Source organism: Phascolarctos cinereus, unplaced genomic scaffold (assembly GCF_003287225.1).
Source record: "Phascolarctos cinereus isolate Bilbo 61053 unplaced genomic scaffold, phaCin_HiC Scaffold_3;HRSCAF=262, whole genome shotgun sequence".
Lineage (NCBI taxonomy): Eukaryota > Metazoa > Chordata > Mammalia > Diprotodontia > Phascolarctidae > Phascolarctos > Phascolarctos cinereus.
Window position 1 is genome coordinate 164,373,522 of NW_027555736.1, and position 19,401 is coordinate 164,392,922.

At 38.0% G+C, this 19,401-nt stretch overlaps 1 protein-coding gene across 2 annotated transcripts in view; it reads right to left on the minus strand.

Moving 5' to 3' along the window:
* DTWD1 (DTW motif tRNA-uridine aminocarboxypropyltransferase 1) overlaps positions 1-4,697 on the minus strand; it is a 32,801-nt gene extending 28,104 nt beyond the window's left edge. For both annotated transcript variants that reach the window (XM_020978275.2, XM_020978232.2), the window contains exon 1: positions 4,535-4,697. The gene's annotated coding sequence lies outside the window, so the exon portion shown is untranslated. The remainder of the gene's footprint in view (positions 1-4,534) is intronic.
* Between the last annotated feature and the right edge of the window lie 14,704 nt (positions 4,698-19,401).

Genomic DNA, 19,401 nt, shown 5'->3' on the forward strand with positions numbered 1-19,401 from the left:
ACTCCAAGGTTTCCCTTAACATGAAGCAAATTGGCAAAGATGAAAAACAGGAAGAGTCAATGGTGCAGAAGAATGTTCTCCCCATTCTTCTCTGACTATTGACCTCCTTAGCCTTCTTTAAATCCCAATTAAAATCTTACATTTCCTATTTATCTTACACATAGTTTGCTTTGTATATCTTTGTTTGTATACTGTTTCCCCCATACGACTGTAAGCACTTTGTGCTTTTACCTCTTTTTGTACCCCTCATACTTAGCACAATGCCTGGCACATAGAATGTGCTTAATAAATGTTTATTGATTGATGATTGATTGACAGAAGACAGTCACATTAGTATGCTATTAGTGGAGCTGTGAATTGATCAAACCATTCGGAAGAGCAACTTGGAATTAGGCTAAAAAAGTGATTAAAATATATTTGCCCCAGATATTCTGCTGCTAGGCACACACCCCCCCAAGAAAGTTTAAGACAGGATACATCAAATACATCTGTATACATCAAAGTATTCATGTCAGCTCATTCTGTTGTAGGGAGCAACTAGAAACAAAGTAAACACTGAGTGGAGAATAGCCAAACAAATTGTGGCACATGAATGTACTGCAATATTATTGTGTCCAAGAATTGACAAATATGAAGAATTCACAAAAGAATGGGAAGACATAACGACTAATGCAGAGTAACAAGAACCAAGAAAACAATAGGCAAAATGACTTAAAAAATGTAAACTAAAAAAATTAAACTTAATAATAATAATGATGATGATAGTTTAACGTTTACATAGTGTTTACTATGTGCCAAGTATTGCAGCTAAGTGCTTTACAAATATTATCTCATTTAATCCTCACAAAAACCCGGTGACGCAGGTACTATTATAATCCTTGTTTTATAGATGAGGAAATTGAGGCAAACAGAGGTTAAGTAACTTGCCCAGGGTCAGACAGTTGATTACTGTCTGAGGTAGAATTTAAACTCAGGACTTCATGTCTCTAGGCCTGGCACTCCATGCTATATGCTGTATAATTACAATGAGCAAGCTTGGCCCAGTGAATAGGAAAAAAAATGTTCCCCTCTCTCCTCTTTCCAGAGGCAAGGGTCAAAGGTATGGAATTTTGAATACACAGTCAGATTCAGTTTACATCTTGGTGTTGTTGAAGTGCCTTTGGAAAAAAAAATTTCTTCTTAAATCTTTTTACAAGGAATATATTGTGGGACAAGGGAAGGAAGGCATATACTAGAAATGAAAGTGATAAACAAAGGGTATCAACAAAAAAGGGCCGGGGGGGAAATTAAAGGATAAAAGCAACATATTGTGTGCAGCAACACTGTGCCAAGTGCTGAACAAAGGGCATTACAGAGATCTGGTCCAGTGGAATATAAGTTCTTTGGAGGCAAGAGCAGTTTCATTTTTATCTCTATAGCCTCAGCACCAAGCAGGGGATCCTGCACATAGTGAAGAGTTTAACAAATAAAAATTAAAACCACAACAAAAACATCATGCCTCACTAGCTCTCTATTCCATGTAGAATAAATTCTTTGAGTCTTAATTAACTCCAATAACTTGTCCCCAACATATCTTACCATGTTTTTCTCCCATTACTTTCCCTTCAAAAAAAAATCCTCTGTTCCAATCTAACAGGCCTACACACATATTTTGTGCTTTCCTGGTGTCCTGTTTTTGCTCATTTTACTCCCTCTGCCTGAAATTTACCATCACTCCTAATTCTAAGAAATATTTATCTTTCAAGGATCAAATCAAATTCTACATAAAGCACTAAGTTTTTCATGGTTACCCCAGGTTGGTAATGATCTTTTTATTCTCTGAACCCCTAAAGCCCCTAATTGTACCACTCATTTGGCACTTATTTCCTGTTATGGTTCCAGTTTTCTTCCAAATATGAATAAATTGTATCTACCCAACTAAAGAAAATGTGAGACACAGAGTGCAGTAATGGCCTTGGGGCCAAGAAGACCTGGGTTTAAGTCCTACTTCTGCCACACACTGGTCAACAACCTTCTGGGGTTAAGTCACTTAAGCCCTCAGTCTTCTATTCAACTCTCTGCAAAAAAGATGCCAACCCGTGAGTTCACTATATCAATGAAATCATAGCTCCAGTCCATGCTCTAACTAGAGACATACCATTCTGGGTAAAGGGATTATAAACTTCTGCTTCTTTTGCTCTCCCTATAAAACCCACCATAGTACATAAGTGGCAATAAATACTTGTTTGATTCAAAACTGTTCTGGGAACTTCAGTCACTCAGGTATGCCTTTTCCTATTGAATAGAATGAAAACAAGGTCTTAGAGATCACCTGCCTTAGATAAGGTATTAAAGACAATGATTAAGAACCCATGCTATAGACAGGAGTTCAACAAAATCATCGATAAGGCAGTGTTGCAGGTACCAAATACAGAAAAACAAAAATGAAACATTCCTTGCCCTTGAAGAGTCTTGGATCCAGGTGCTGAGTATTATTTTTGTTGTGCCACTCAATCTCTACACATGATTTCCTTTGCTGCCATTGTTCAGTTGTTTCAATCATGGCTTACTCTTCATGACCACATTTGGGATTTTCTTGGCAATGATACTGGAGTGGTTTTGCCCTTTCCTTCTCCAGTTTCTTTTTACAGACGAGGAAAGTGAGGCAATTGAGGTTAAGTGACTTGCCCAGGGTCATACGACTATTGCGTCCAAGGCCACATTTGAACTCAGGAAGATGAGTCTTTCTGACTTCAAGTCTGGACCTCTATCCATTATGCTGTCTGGCTATGTTACATACGATCTCCACACAAGGTAATCACTTAAGTTTCTGAATTTCAGGGCTATCTCTGACTCCACTTGTTTGCTGGCACATAGTAGGCACTTAATAAATATTTACTGACTGACTCATTTAACAGAAGTGGAAACCTGAGCAGTGTCACAAGTCAGTAAAGTACGTGAGGCAGATTTTGACTTAAGGTCTTCCAGACTCCAAGTTCAGCATTTTATGCACTATACTATCTAGTTGCCTCAATGTAGTATGTACTATGTACCTCACAGAATTGAAGGTTTTAAGTTGGGGGGGTTATGTAAAGTGCTTTTATAAATATGGAATGTGAATAGTTTCTATTATCATCATCAAATGATTCAAAAATGACACTAAGAAGTTCAACTAACTTTCCTAACTGGCCAACATTGCTAAGAAACAACTTGGCAAAGTCAAGAATAAAAATGTTCGAAATAAAAAGGGTCTTAGTGACCTTGCATTTCATAGGTGAACCATCTGAGATCTCGAGATGTTAAGGACTTGTCTGAAGTCCAACTGCCAGTAACAAATCCAACACAAGGATCCCAGGTCTTATGAATCCAAGTTCAGTGCTCTTAAGAATCCCAGAGCTATTTAATCATTTTAACCTCAAGGACACCCTTATCGCTTTGCTGTTAAATCTACAACAATGTATTATTATTGCCTATCCTCCACATCTCTGATGGTCCCTTCCTTTCCATGCTCACCTTCCCCACTGAAAACACTCTGTAATCTACACAGGATGGTTCATCCTTTCTAAAATTATTCTCTGAGGCTAAATCAATCAAAACCAATGTGGCTGGTACTATATTAGGTGTGGGGTAGACAAATATAAAGGATGAAAATAATCCCTACTTGAAAGGAGCCTACATTCTAATGAAGGATAACAAGGGCACATATATGTTCATATATGCATGTACATGAATTTATTTATATATGCAAAATATATGTGTAAACTTAAATGCAAATATACATTTATACAATATGCATGTGTATATATGTATATGTAATTATAGATATATAAGTGCACATATGCATAAACATGTATACACAGGTACACATATAGATGTCTATATGTATGTGTGTACACAAACACACACACACACACACACACACACACATACACACACTGTCCCAAAAGTCTCAGAGCAGTCACACATTTCAATAGCTTAAAACTCTATTTTTGGAGACTATGTTATTGTTCAGTCCCACCCAACTCTCCTTGACCCCAAAGAGGAGTGGTTTTTCATTTCCTTCCCCAGCTCATTTTACTGATGAGGAAACTGAGGCAGACAGGGTCCAAGGTTATCTACCAGGGCCCCACAGCTCGTAAGTGCCGGATGCTGGATTTGAACTCAGGAAGAAGTCTTCCTCACATCAGGCCCAGCGCCACCTAGTTGACCTTTGGAAATAAATATGTGCGTGTGTGCGTGTGTGTGTGTACATACATACAACACTTGCACGCACTATGCATACAAGTATGTATACCTGTGTATTCTTATGTAAACATGCACACATGCATGTATATGTATGAAGTAGCATGATGAAGCAGGTAGGGTGTGTGTTTGGAGGGGGGGCTTCCAATGGGCACCAGGGTGAAGGTAAATCTTGTCATTCCCCTCACCCCCAATATCGCCACGCTCCCAGGCCCAGCGTCCCGCTCCCGGGGCCCTAGGCCCCATCTCAGGCCGGGGCTCTGCAGCCGGCCTCCCACCCCGGGAAGGAGAGACAATGAAGTGGGATTCCGACCTGCACAGCCCCGAGAGAGGCCTACTACAGCTCCCGGCGCCTCGGCCCCGGCTCTCCCGCTTCGCTCTCCACCTCAGAAAGAGCCCGAGTGTGAAAGGTGGACGGACCCTAAGAAGGCAAGGCCCGGAGGAGCCCTTTCCAGTGCACACCAGCGCGCGTTTCCGGAGCCCGTTACTAGAGAGGGCGAGCCCCGAGGAGCAACCATGAAGGTAACTGGCCAGAGGAGAGGAGGGGGGCGGGAGGAGGCGGGAAGTCCCGCCTCAGGCCCCGCCCCCGACAAATCGCAGTCGCCTCACGGCCTGGTCCCTCCCTCGGGCGTTCGGGCGCCCGGTTCGCTTGGTGCCTGGGCGCAGTCGCGTCTGCACCGTCGCCTCCTGCGCTCGTCTGCTTTCCGCGCTCGTCTGCCTCCCGTCTGGTGTCAGGGCGGCTCCGACGCGGAAAGAGGAGTAGCATGACAGGGATTTTAGCTGAGGAGCCAGGGCTCAGCGAGATCTAGAGGCCCAAGACCCAGACACACACTGTCGGATACAGTAAAGCTACATTCGTAGATAGGCCGGGCTCCGGAGCTGTTGGGCGGCGAGGAGGCCGAGGGGATAAACTAGTATTGGACTTCAGAGGCTGCAGTTACTAGCTCTGTGACCCCCAGCAAGTCACTCAGCCTCAGTTTCCTCCCCTGTAAAATGGGGATAATAACAGTACCAAAGGGGTTAACTTAAGTGGTAATAATACATTTTATAAGGTAGCTTCTTTCATACTCACAACAACCCTAGGAGGTAGCAGTTGCTATCACCGGTTTAACAATGAAGAAACTGAGGCAGGTGGAGATTGAGTGACCCTCTAGGGTCACACAGCTGGTCAGTTTGGACTTGAACTCAGGTCTTTAAGACTCCAGGACCAGCACACTAGCCATTAGGCAAACTGGCTGCATTTCTTCTAAAATTTAATTATCGTTACTTCTGCTGGGAGTGCCTGTTGATGGCATAGTTTTTTAATGCTTTGTTGAGATTCTTATTAGGTGCTCTCCTGTAGTGCTGGGTGTGGGGTGGAGAAGGAAATTCATGTCTTTGGCTTGGTTTTCCCATAAACCATACATTAACCTTGTTTTTCTAAATAGCAGTTGTTTCTCTTTTGGCCAGAAATCCTGAAGATCTTCCTCTTCCAGACCGATTTAGTTTGTTTTGACTAGGTAAAAGTGGCCATTCTTTACCTCATTTCTTACCTAGTCTTAATCACTGAATGGGCACTGCCTCAGACAAACTGAGACCTAAGAAAGACCTTAGTTTAGAAAGACTGAGATCGCCCATTGCATGGGGGACATCTCCTGTCCTGATCTGTACGTTGCCACTGGACCCAGGTGGCTCCAGAGGACAGAGTGAACCTGGTAACTTTGCACAGCCCTGCCTCACTTAAATCCAATAAAACTTGCAAGTTGTGACATCACCTTCCTGATGTCATTGTTCCTCTTTGAGAAGGACAAACAACAACATTAACATTATAAAACTAAAGACAATTTGATAATGACTTGTTAGCTTTGAAGAAATGACCAAACTAACCCAAAAAACCAAAATCTAAATAAACCACAAAAGGTGAGGTAGCATTGGTGTGTCGCAGTGGAAAGAGCCCTGGATTTTTGCTTCAATCTGGGTTCTTCTACTTAATAACTGAGTGACTGAGGACATGTTACTTAATCTCTCTGGGCCTCAGTTTCTTTGCCTGGGTTGGAGCAGTTGACCTCTGAGGTCCCCTCCTCAAGCTCTCAAATTGTGATTGCTCTTCTATCAAATGTAAGGCCTAAAAACAACATAGTCAAAATGGAATGCAAGTGGGATGTTTTTGAGCACTTATCAATTCTGCATATTGCTGAGTCAGTGAGAGATGACCAGGGAAAAATTTCCAACTGAATGGAAATAATGTTTTGGGAAATTTTACTAGAGGAGGGATAGTAGTCAGGAAAAATAATTTGCCATCGTAATAGCTCAGAGTGCAGGATTTTGTGGAAATTTAAAAGAAAGGCTTATTTTGCATTTACTTGCTTGTTTGAACTTCCTATACTGTCTACTCTCCTATAGCTCCACTCACTATGCCTTTAATAACCAGAACCAAGTGTTCCTCCTAGGCCAGCACTCCCTGGAATGCAAGGATAGATTTGGCTTTTTTATTTGTATCCTCAATGAGCTCTTAGCACAGAGCTTGGCACATAGTAAGCAATTAAGAAATGTTTTTTTAAATTCATGTATCACTTCCCCCAATGTCTATAAAGGTGCCCTGATACTAAAACACTGTTTGTTGAATTGATAAACTTGCAGGCAGTCTGAGCCTAGAGCATGGCTCTTTGAGGAGTAAAAATAGAATAGGTTGTATGTAAAGATGGAAGGAGTCGGAAAACTCAAAGAGAATGTATCTACTTCTTCAGAAATTTAACAATAGCCCAGAGTTTATTTCTTGTACTTATTCTATAGAAAATCTCCCAGCGAGTCTACTTTTTATGACAGCTCATCTTACATGCCAGACCATGAAATTTTTTTTAAAATGTGTTTATTTAGCAGATTAAGACAACATGCCTCAAAAATTGGAAACATTTTTAAAAGGAGGCATATGATCACCTTATTAAATATAGTCTATGATGAGATAAATATATAAAACATTTACTAACCACTTAGCACTATGCTAAGATCAGAAGAGGGTATCTTGTTCTGTGAGGAATACAAGATATCAGATTAGACAGTCCCTACCCTAAATGAATTTATGTTGTAATGGAGGAAAGACTGGAAAGGGCAGAGAGAGAGTAGTAGGAAAACTGCTGGGGAGGAAGCAGAGGAGTCTGGAGAAAGTAGAGCTAGCAGTGGTGTGCATGAGTGTGGCTTCTCTTGAAATGGTAGGCCAAGCTACCTACTCATCCATCAGGAAGCAGAGCTCAGGGTGGAAGTATCTCCAGGGGTGGGCCAAGCATCAGAAGTCCTAAAAGTGAGTAGAGCTGTCAGCAAAGTAAGTGTGGCTGGAGCCTGTCATGAAATGGTGGTCCAGCGTATTTAGAACTGAAGTCCTTGAAGAAAAGAAACCACGAAGATAATAAATATGGTCAAATACATATATTGTTTTTGCCTCCTGAGTTATACCTGCACAATACAAATTTGTTATACTAGGCAGTTTCCTAATTTGAGGTCACTACTATTCTATCCACCAGATACAGTAGATCTGTGTACAGTCTGAAGATTTAAAATGGCGTTGCTCTTATTTGGTTACTAAGTTTTAAATAGTTTAAGGACTTTTTAGTGACTTGAGAATGTGTACTTCAAACAGATTTAGACAGTCATGAAAGGTTATACAAATGGAGCTCCTAATTGAATCCTGAGATTAGTTTGTGGGCAGATTTTGGCTACAAATTATGTTTCAAATCAGTAGAATAATTGTTTTGGAGGACTTTCCTGAATAATTCATTGGAAGTATTTGGCTGATTATACGATGAAAAATTACATTTAGGTGCAGTTATCTTAGTTATTAGTAGGGATGAAAGAAGAAATAAAAGATTATGTTCCAGCTGTGTGTTAATTTCATTAAAATCTAATCTCTATAAGCATTATCATGTCCTCTGACTTTTCCTTTTTAAAAACTTTTTTTTTATCTTGCACAATACAAGGGTTTATTTTTGACAGTAATAGTTGGCACAAGTTTAAAGAGATATAGTTTGGAAAATATGAGACAAGCTTTTTATTTTTTTTGAAGGTCAATCAAGTCAATAGTTGAAAAGTAGTGGCTCATTAGGATTGTGATTCTTAGATGCAGTATTAAAACTTATAACCACGTGCTCAGGTGTTCCAAAGAGCTTTCAGAATTCTTGGGTTCTCTGACCACACTAAGAAATGAAAAATCAATTTAATTAGTTAACATCTGATTTTTCAATTCAATAAATATTTAAATGCTTACAGTATGCAAAGTCTTGGGAAGATGCTAGAGATGTGATAAGCAAAACAAACCCAACCCTTGAGAAGCTTCCAATATGTGATCCGTATATAAGACTTGTGTTCAAATCTGGACTCATATACTTACTAATTATATGACCCTGGTCAAGTCATTTAACCTCTCTCTATCTTAAATCCCTTATCTGTAAAATGAGGATAATAATAGCACCTGTCTCCTGGATTTGTTCTGAGAATAAAAAGAACTAATATTTGGCAAGTTTTTTGCAAATGTTCAAGTGTTATATAAATGCTAGCTGTTGTGTAAAAGGTCACATCATGAAACAAATTAAAGGAAACTGGAAGTATCTTACAGAGCTATGGCTAAAAAGGAAGTATTTAAAGGATAGAAACGGTCATAAAAGATAAACTAGACAATTCCAGTTACATAAAATTAAGAATGTTTTATTGCATGGAAGAAAAATTCTTTGCATCAAATGTCTCACACTCTGTTTTATATATATATACATACATATATATATATATATATATGTATGTGTGTGTCTACACATTTATATATGTGTATGTATATTCAAGAATTGAATTGATTCAAATAGATGAACTATTTCCTAGTAGCTAAGTAGTCAAAGGGTATGAATAATTTTTTTCAAAAAAGAAAACTATCAACATGTATAAGGAAGGTTGCTTCAAATAACTAATAAAAAGAAATGCAAATTAAAACAGCTGAGGTTTTACTCTGTAACCCTCAAAGTGGCAAAATGTCAGCCTGGTGAAGAGTGCTGCCTTAAGTCAAAGGACCTTGTTTCAAATAAGACCTATGTGACTTTGGGCAAGGAAGTCTCTTAACCTCAGTTTCCTCATCTGTAAAATAAAGTTAGATTCAATAGTCTTTGAGGTCTCTTCCAATTAAAAATATATTAACCATTGATCATAGCTGATCAAAGAAGGAAATAGTTAATGTTGATAAGAACACTTGAATACAGGCACAATAATTTACTATTAATGGAGCTGTGTATTGCCCCCCAATAATTCTTGGGAACAATTTGGAATAATGTTTAAAAAAAAGTCACTGAACCCCTTTGGTCCAGTTATCCCACCACTTGACATATAGTCCAAGAAAGTGAAAAAACAAAACAATAAGGCCTCAAATGTTCCAAAAGAGCCATAGCAGCACTTTTTGTGGTGGCAAAAAACTGGAAACAAGTTAGGCATTCACCATCAGGTGGGGACAGGCTGAACAAAATGGTCTATGAATGTAATGGGATATTATTGTGCTGTAAGAAAAGACAAATGTAGAATTCAGAGAAAATAGGAAGATGTACAAACCAATACAAAGAAAAATAAGAACCAGGAGATGAATATGCAGTGACTACAATAATGTAAATGAAAACATTAAAAAGCAGTTAAACAAACTGAAATGTTCAATCTTGGTCCTAGAGGACTGCTATTGAAACATACCTCTCTCTTCTCAGTAGAAAGATGGGGTACTACAGATGTTAAATGTGGCATATGTTATAGGTGTAATTGCTAGGAAAGGACACCTTACCTTATCTCTGGAAAGTCTTCCAGAAGGGCTGTCCAACTGGATTGGCCTAACCAAATGGGTTACCCTAATTGAATACGGTAACTCAGTCTAGGATATCTTTCCATCTCCCAGTGCCCCCCGTGAGAACTTTTGAATAGAAAGCAAACCCAGAGGACTTATCATTAGATAAATCCCCAATTTAAAAGTGAGAAAAGTTCACAGTATGCTGATCTCTGCCCTCTAGATATAGTCATCAAAGATTTGGTCTTTTCTCTTTTCCTAACAAATGATACTGGATTTTTGTGCCGTTCAATGACAGACCTCCATGCCTGGAATGTATTTCTTCATTACCACTCCCTCAGGATCCCTCTTCAAGACACTGCTCAAGGACGCTCTTCTACCTGAATCCTTACCTGAATGCCTCATACCTGCCTCATTATTACCTGATACCTGATTACCTCCTTTTCAAACTACTTTGCATTTAGCTACTTTGTATTTATTTTTATTCTCTTTAAACTTAATTTATGTATATTTATATATGCCTCTATTATCTTCCCACTAAAATTTAAGTTCCTTGATGTTAAAAATTGTTTCATTTGTTATATTTCTATCCCCAGTGCTTTATAAAGTGTGCCTAGCATATGACAGGCACTTAATAAATGTTTTTTGATTGACTGATTACTTGTTTCACAGGAAATAGGAAAACATAGCAAAAGAAGAATATAAAGGAGTACCAAGAAACTGAGGAGTGATATGGCGTAGTGGATATATATAATTCTGAATCTGGAATAAGGAAGAACTAGGGTCAGATCCTGCCTCAGGCACTGGCTGTGTGACAGTAAGTCACAACCCCTGTAGGTCTTAGTTTCTTGTCTGTAAAATGGAGTTGAACTAAAGCCTCTAGGGTCCCTTCCAGACCTAAATCTGTGATCCTATGAATTGTAAGTGTAACTTCACAAAGGTAAAAACCCAAAATGAGTTAAGGCTTCCAAAAAGCTAAGGAAAACAACAAAGAATTGCTTTGTGATGTAGGCAGGAATGACAAAATCATAGAACTGGAAGAGACCTCAAAGGAAATCAAGTACAAACTGTAATTGCCAAATCATTATCAAATAAATTTGATACCAAGCTTTTCTCCATGCAACTACTTCCCTTTTTATCCTAAGTGTATTAATTTTCTTTATTCAGAAACTTTTCAATTTCATGTAATATATATATATAGGAATCTATTTTATCTTTTGAAATTGTCTCTATCCCTTGTTTAGTTAAGAATGCCTCTTGAAAAATATATAATCTACTTCTAATATTTTTATGCTATGCACTTTAGTAATTAATATATATTTTGCAAATCTAGCCCTTCCCCTAATGTCTACCCAGAAAGCCAGGCCTTAAGAACAAAAAAGAAAGAAGAAGAAAAAAGCAATGGACAAATGTCCTTATTCTTTTAAATTTAAAAAAAAGTAGATTCTATAGAGTCTAGGCCATTTAATTTGGCTTTGATTGCTGTCAAATAATTTGATGAATAGTTTGTTAGCCCTTAGAAGGAGAATGATAATCACTGTAAACCTATGTGGATTCAGTAAGAATCAGTAATGCCAGACTAATCTCATTTCCTTTGGAGACAGATTTCATAGACTATTAGATAAGGAGAATACTGTAGATAGTCAATCTAGATTGCAGTAAGTTGTTGGACAAGATTTCTCATGACATACTTGTAGGTAAAATGGAGAAATCTGAATTTAATGATATAGATTAGATGACTTGATATTTTGTTGAATAACCATACATAAACTGATCTGGACAGAAGTCTATGGTGCCTCAATTTGACTAATCACACCTGCAGAAAAAACTTTATGGAAGCTTCCATTGTTTTGGCAGCCCTGGAGCCACTCTCCTTAAATCAAGCATTCATGTTGACGATTTAACAATCTGATGGTACTTAACTTTCAGCTTCCTCAACTCCAACAATTACCTTTTCCATTCCCTTTTAATCACAAATCAATAAATATGGTTATGCAACTTAGACTTTATTTTTTTAAATTTATTTATTTTTAGTTTTCAATGCTCACTTCTGTAAGTTATTTTGAGTTTTTAATTTTTCTCCCCCTCCTTCCCCACCTCCCTCCCCAAGATGGCATGCAATCTGATATAGGCTCTACATATACATTCCTATTAAACATATTTTCACATTAGTCATGTTGTAAGGAAGACTTAGAACCAATATAAGGAACCACAAGAAAGAAGAAACAAAACAAAACAGAAGAGAGAAAAAAAACTAATAGTATGCTTCAATCTGCATTCAAACTCCATAGTTCTTTCTCTGGATGTGGACAGCATTTTCCATCATGAGACTTTTGGAGATGTCTTAGATCCTTGCATTACTGAGAAAGGATAAGTCTATCAAAGTTAGTCACTGCACAACATGGCTATTACTGTGTACAATGTTTCCCTGGTTCTGCTCACTTCACTCAGCATCAATCCATACAAGCTTTCCAGGTTTTTCTGAAGTCAGCCTGTTCATCATTTCTTATAGCACAATAGCATTCCATTACATTCATATACCACAGCTTGGTCAGTCATTCCCCAATTGATGGGCATCCCCTCAATTTTCAATTCTTTGCCGGCACAGAAAGAACTGCTATAAATATTTTTGTACATGTGGGTCCTTTCCCCATTTGTATGATCTCTTTGGGATACATCCCCAGAAGTACTATTGCTGGGTCAAAGGGTATGCACATTTTTATAGCCTTTTGGGCACAGTTCCAAATTGCTCTCCAAAATGGTTGGATCAATTCACAACTCCACCAACAATGCAATAGTGGTCCGGTTTTCCCATATTGTCTCCAACATTTATCATTTTCCTGTTTGGTCATGTTGGCCAGTCTGATAGGTGTGATGTGGTATCTCAGAGTTGTTTTGATTTGCTTTTCTCTAATCAATAGTGATTTAGAGCATCTTTTCATATGACTATAAATGGCTTTAATTTCTTCATCTGAAAACTGCCTTTTCATATCTTTTGACTATTTATCAATTGGGGAATGACTTGTATTCTTATAAATTTGACTTCGTTCTCTATATATTTTAGGAATGAAGCCCTTATCAGATACACTGGTTGAAAAAATTCTCAGTTTTCTGCTTCCCTCCTAAACTTGGTTGTATTGATTTTGTGCAAAAACTTCTCAATTTAATGTAATCAAAATTATCCCTTTTGCATTTCATAATGTTCTCTATCTCTTATTTTGTCACAAATTCTTCTGTTCTCCATAAATCTGAAAGATAAACTATTCCTTGCTCTCCTAGTTTGCTTATAATATCAGCCTTTATATCTAAATCGTGTACCCATTTTGATTTTATTTTGGTATATGGTGTAAGATTTTGGTCTCTGCCTAGTTTCTGCCCATTACTCTTTTCCAGTTTTCCCAGCAGTTTTTGTCAAATAGTAAATTCTTATTCTGGAAGCTCGAGTCCTTGGGTTTACCAAACGGTAGATTACTATAGTCATTGAATACTGTGTCTTGCATACCTAACCTGTTCCACTGATCCACCACTCTATTTGTTAGCCATTACCATGTAGTTTTGATTGCTGCTTTATAATACTATTTAAAGTCTGGAATGGCTAGGCCACCTTTCCTAGCATTTATTTTTATTAGTTACCTTGATATTCTGGAGCTTTTGTTCTGAATCTTGTCATTTTTTTCTATCTCTATAAAATATTTTTTGGTAGTTTGATTGATATGGCACTGAATAATTAAATTAACTTAGGTAGAATTGTCATTTTTATTATATTAGCTCAGCCTACCCATAAACAACTGATGTTTTTCCAGTTATTTAGATCTGACTTTATTTGTGTAATTGTGTTCATATAGTTCCTGGGTTTGTTTCAGCAGGTAGACTCCTAAATACTTTATAATGTCTACAGTACCTTTAAATGGAATTTCTCTTTCTATCTCTTGCTGTTGATCTTTGTTGGTAATACATAGAAATGCCAATTATTTATGTGGGTTTATTTTATAACCTGCAACTGTGCTAAAGTTGTTAATTTCAGGTAGTTTTTTACTTGATTCTCCATGAATTCTCTAAGTATACCATCATATCATCTGCATAGCTTTGTTTCTTCTTTGCCTATTCTAATACCTTCAATTTCTTTTTCTTTTCTTATTGCTAAAGCTAACATTTCTAGTACCATATTGAGCAACAGTGGTGATAATGGACATCCTTGTTTCACCCCCAATCTCATTGGAAATGCTTCTAGCTTATCCCCAATACATATAACATTTGCTGAAGGTTTTAGGTAGATGCTACTTATCATTTTAAGGAAGACCCTCATTTATTCCTATGCTGTCTAGTGTTTTTAATAGGTGTTGTATTTTGTCAAAAGCTTTTTCTGCAACTATTGATATAATCATGTGGTTTCTGTTAGTTTTGCTATTGATATGATAAATTATGCTGATTGTTTTCCTAATATTGAACCAGCCTTGAGTTCCTGGTATAAATCGTACCTGATTATAGTGTATTATTCTCATGATAAATTGCTGTAACCTATTTGCTAATTTATTTAAAATTTTTGCATTTATATTCATTAGGGAAATTGGTCTATAATTTTCTTTCTCTGTTTTGACTCTTCCCAGTTTAGCTATCAACACCATATTTGTATCATAAAAAGAATTTGGTAAAATTTCCTTGTTTGCCTATTTTCCCAAGTAGTTTATATAGTATTGGAATTAATTATTCTTTAAATGTTTGATAGAATTCACTTGTAAATCCATCTGGCCCTGGAGATTTTTTCCTAGGGAGTTCATTGATAGCTTGTTCAATTTCTTTTTCTGAGATGGGGTTATTTAAGTATTTTACTTCTTCTGTTAATCTAGGCAATTTATATTTTTGTAAATATTCATCCGTTTCATTAAGATTGTCAAATTTATTGGCATGCAGTTGGGCGAAATAGTTCCTAATTATTGTTTTAATTTCCTCTTCATTGGTAGTGAATTCACCCTTTTCATTTTTGATACTGGTAATTTGATTTTCCTTTTTCTTTTTTTTAAATTAAATTAACCAAAGGTTTTTCTATTTTATTGTTGTTTTTTCATAAAATCAGCTCTTAGTTTTATTTACTAGTTCAATAGTTTTCTAATTTGATATTTAATTGGAGATTTTAAATTTGTTCTTTTTTCTAGCTTTTTTAGTTGCATGCCTCTTTCTCTATTTTATTCATGCAAGCATTTAGAGATATAAAACTTCCCTTAAGAACTGCTTTAGCTGCAACCCATAAGTTTTGGTATATTGTCTCATTATTGTCATTCTCTTGGATGAAGTTATTGATTGTTTCTATTATTTGTTGTTTGACCCATTCATTCTTTAGGATGAGATCATTTAGTTCCCAATTAATTTTTAATCTATCTTTCCATGGCCCTTTATTAAATATAATTTTTATTGCATCATGATCTGAAAAGGATGCATGTAATATTTCTGCCTTTCTGCATTGGATTGCGAGGTTTTTTTGCCCTAGCACATGGTCAATTTTTGTGTAAGTGCCCTATACCACTGAGAAAAAAGTATATTCCTTTCTATCCCCATCCAGTTTTCTCCAGAGGTCTACCATATACAACTTTTCTAAAATTCTATTTGCCTCCTTAACTTCTCTCTTGGGTTTATTTTTTTGTGGTTAGATTTATCTAGTTCAGAGAGGGAGAGGGGGAGGTTACCCCACTAGTATAATTTTGCTGTCTATTTCTTCCTATAACTTCCTAAACTTCTCTAAGAATTTGGATGTTATACTTGGTGCAGATGTTTAGTAATGATATTACTTCATTTTCTATGGTGCCTTTTAGCAGGATATAGTTTCCTTCCTTATTTCTTTTAATAAGATCTATTTTTGCTTTTGCTTTGTCTGAGATCAGGATTGCTACCTCTCCTTTTTTTTTTACTTCAGTTGAAGCATAATATATTCTACTCCAGACTTTTACCTTTACCCTGTGCGTGTCCCTGTTTCAAATGTGTTTCTTGTAAACAACATATTGTATAGGATTGTGGTTTTTAATTCATTCTGCTATCCATTTCTGTTTTATGGGAGAGTTCATCCCATTCATATTCACAGTTATGATTACTATCTGTGTCTTTCTCTCCATCCTATTTCCCCCCTGTTTATGCTTTTCTTTCTCCCTTTCCCTCCTCACTAGTGTTTTGCTTTTGACCACTGCCTCCCTCAATCCGACTTCTCTTTTTCAGCCCCCTCCCTTTTCTTCCCCTTTACCCTTAATACTTCTTCCCTCTCTTCTATTCACTCCCCTCCCTTTTCTTTTCCTTTTCACTTCCTACTTCCTATAGGGTAACTTAGATTTCTATACCTAACTGATTATGTTATTCCCTTTTTGAACCAAATCTGATGAGAGTAAGGGTCAAACAATGCTCATCTCTCTCCTTTCTTCCACTGTACTTTAACAGATTTTTGTGCTTTTTCCTGTGATATAACTTACCCTTGTCTGCCTCCTCCTTTCCTTTTCTCCCAGTACAATTCCTTAATTAGATCCACTTAATCCACTTACTTAGATCCACTTAGCCCACTTAGATTCTTTATCATTACATTAAGTCAACTTATACCCACCCCTTCTGTCTAAGTATACCCCCTTTAAATGGTGTAATAACAATACAGTTCTCAGGAGTTACAAGTGTCACCTTCCCTTGTAGGGATGTGAACAGTTTGCCCTTATTAATGACATGTTTTTTTTTTCTGTCCCATTTACCTTTTTATGCCTTTCTTGAGTTTTGTATCTGAAGATCAAATTTTCTGTTGAGGTCTGTTCTTTTCATGAGGAAGTTTGGAAGTCCCCTCTTCCATTAAATATCCATCTCCTCCTCTGAAAGATTATGCTGAAACTGGGTAGTTGATCCTTGGTTGTAACCCAAGCTCTTTCACCTTACAGAATATTGTATTCCACACCCCACAATCTTTTAATGTCAAAGCTGCAAGGTCCTGCATAATCCTGACTGTGGTTCCATGATATTTAAATTGTTTCTTTCTGGCTGCTTTCAGTATTTTCTCTTTGACCTGGTAATTTTGGAATTTGGCTACCATATTCCTGGGCATTTTCAATTTGGGATCTGTTTCAGGAGGTAATTGGTATTTTTTCAATGGCTAGTTCATCCTCTGGTTCTAGGACCTCAGGACAGTTTTCCTTGATGATTTTCTGAAAGATGCTGTCCAGGCTCTTTTCTTCCTCATGGTTTTCAGGTAGATCAATAATTTTAAAATTGTCTCTCCTGGACCTATTTTTCAGTTCAGTTGTTTTACCAATGAGGTATTTTACATTTTCATCTATTTTTTCATTCTTTTTTTTCTGTTTGACTGGTTCTCATTCTCTCATAGAGTCTTTTACTTCCACTTGCCCAATTCTTATTTCTTAACGAATTGTTTTCTTCTGTATATTTTGTACCTTCTTTTCCATTTGGCCCATTTTACTTTTTAAGGAGTTCTTCTCCTCAGTGAGTTTTTGTGTCCCTTTTTCCCTTTGGCCAATTGCATTTTTTAGGGACTTGTTTTCTTCAGTGTACTTTTTTTCCATTTGGCCAATTGCAGTTTTAAGTACTTGTTTTCTACAATTAATTTTTGTCCTTCCTTTCCCAAACTATTGATTCTTTCTTGCACACCTCTCATTTCTTTCCCCAATTTTTCTTCTGCTTCTCTTATTTGACTTTTAAAATCCTTCTTGAGCTCTTCCAAGAAGACTTCTTAGGCTTGAGACCAGTTCATCTTCCCTTTTGAGATTTCAGATGTGGCTATATTGACAATGCTGTCCTCTTCTGAATTTCTGTCTTGATCTTCCCTGTCCCCATAATAAGATTCTATGGTCATTGTACATTTCTTTTTGCTCATTCTGTTTGCTTATTTCCTAACTTTAAAAAAAAATGAGCTCTCCTGCTGGAGAACATGGGGCACTGACCCAAGCTTCTTGTGCTGGGAGCTGGGGGCCTGGTCACTGGCTTTGTGTGCTGAGGCCTCTGGTGCAGGCAGTTGGAGGCTGGTTCTGGCAGCTTAACTAGTGTTCGGCTGGAATCAGCAACACTGGAGCTCTAGGGGTAGGGGTGGGGAGTCTAGCCCCTGGAGGACACCTGCTCGCTTGGGCCTTGTGCTGCTTTCTTTGGCTTCTGCTCACCCAGGCCCTTCACTCCTTTCTTTGGCTCCTGCTCACCCAGGCCTTGCACAGGGATGTTTTGCTGCTGGAGGATGTCTCTCAGCCTGGAGCTTTCCCTCTTGGAGTTGTGCTTCCCAGAGTTTTGCTGAGGAACCAGGAGACTTCGCTGCCAGAGAATGCCTTGGCACATGGTAGTTTTCTGAGCTGATGTGCATGGATTCCCCTACCCACACTGAGGCACTCGGGGGTCCTTGTGTTGGTGCTTGCGTGCTCCACCATCATGGGGTTCAGCATCTCCTCCTGGGATGCTGAGGTGGGGCTTTCCACTAGCTTGCTGGGATGCCTCCTTTTCTGTACTGCTCCCCCTCCTCCAGAGTGAAAGGGGCCTTTCATGTTAACCCCTCAAGCTTCCTAGGCTACAAGACTACTACACTCCGTCTTTCTGCTGGTTCAGCTGTTCCAGAGTTTTTCCTGGGGTGATATATTCTGGGTTTTCAGAGGTCAATAAGGGAGGGTGAGAGCAACTTACTTTTTTTTTTTTGGTGAGGCAATTAGGGTTAAATGACTTGCCCAGAGTCACATAGCTAAGTGAGTGTTATGTGTCTGAAGCCGGATTTGAACTCAGGTCCTCCTGACTCTAGGGCTGGTGCTCTATCCAATGCGCCACCTAACTGCCCCAGAGCAACTTACTTCTTGCTCCACCATCTTGACTCCCAGAAGCAGAACCCAACTTAGACTTTATTATCACTTTGGACTGCATCAAAACTTCAAAATTAATAGACCCCCAACTTCCAATTCTTCTACCTTCTTGAATCATTCACCTGCATTAAATATACTCTCCCTCTTTATCATTACCTCTGGTTCCTTAACTCATGTTACATTCCCAGAGCATCACCCCAACTCTACCTTCACTTGCTTTTGTACCCAAACTTGATGTCATGGTCTGTTTCTTCACTAACTTTTAACCTAGAATCCCTTTCCCTTCTGACCTACTGCCATTCTCCCCTCTCCAACATATAAACCTCATCTCTGTAAAGTCCACTCTTGTATTTCTTTGTGCTGCCTGTCACACAGTGGAAATAGCATTGAATTTAGAGTGATTGAACCTGGGTTTTATTTCCATTTGTTTGGCTTACTACTTGAATAACACTGAGTAGACTGTCTTTGGGGCTCATCTTTCTCCCTAAAGCTGCTCCTTCTTCCAACTTGACTACCATAAACTTGAAATTATGTTTGGCCCATCATAGAATTATACATTTAGAGTTGGAAAGGGCTTTTTTCAAGGCCATTGAGTCC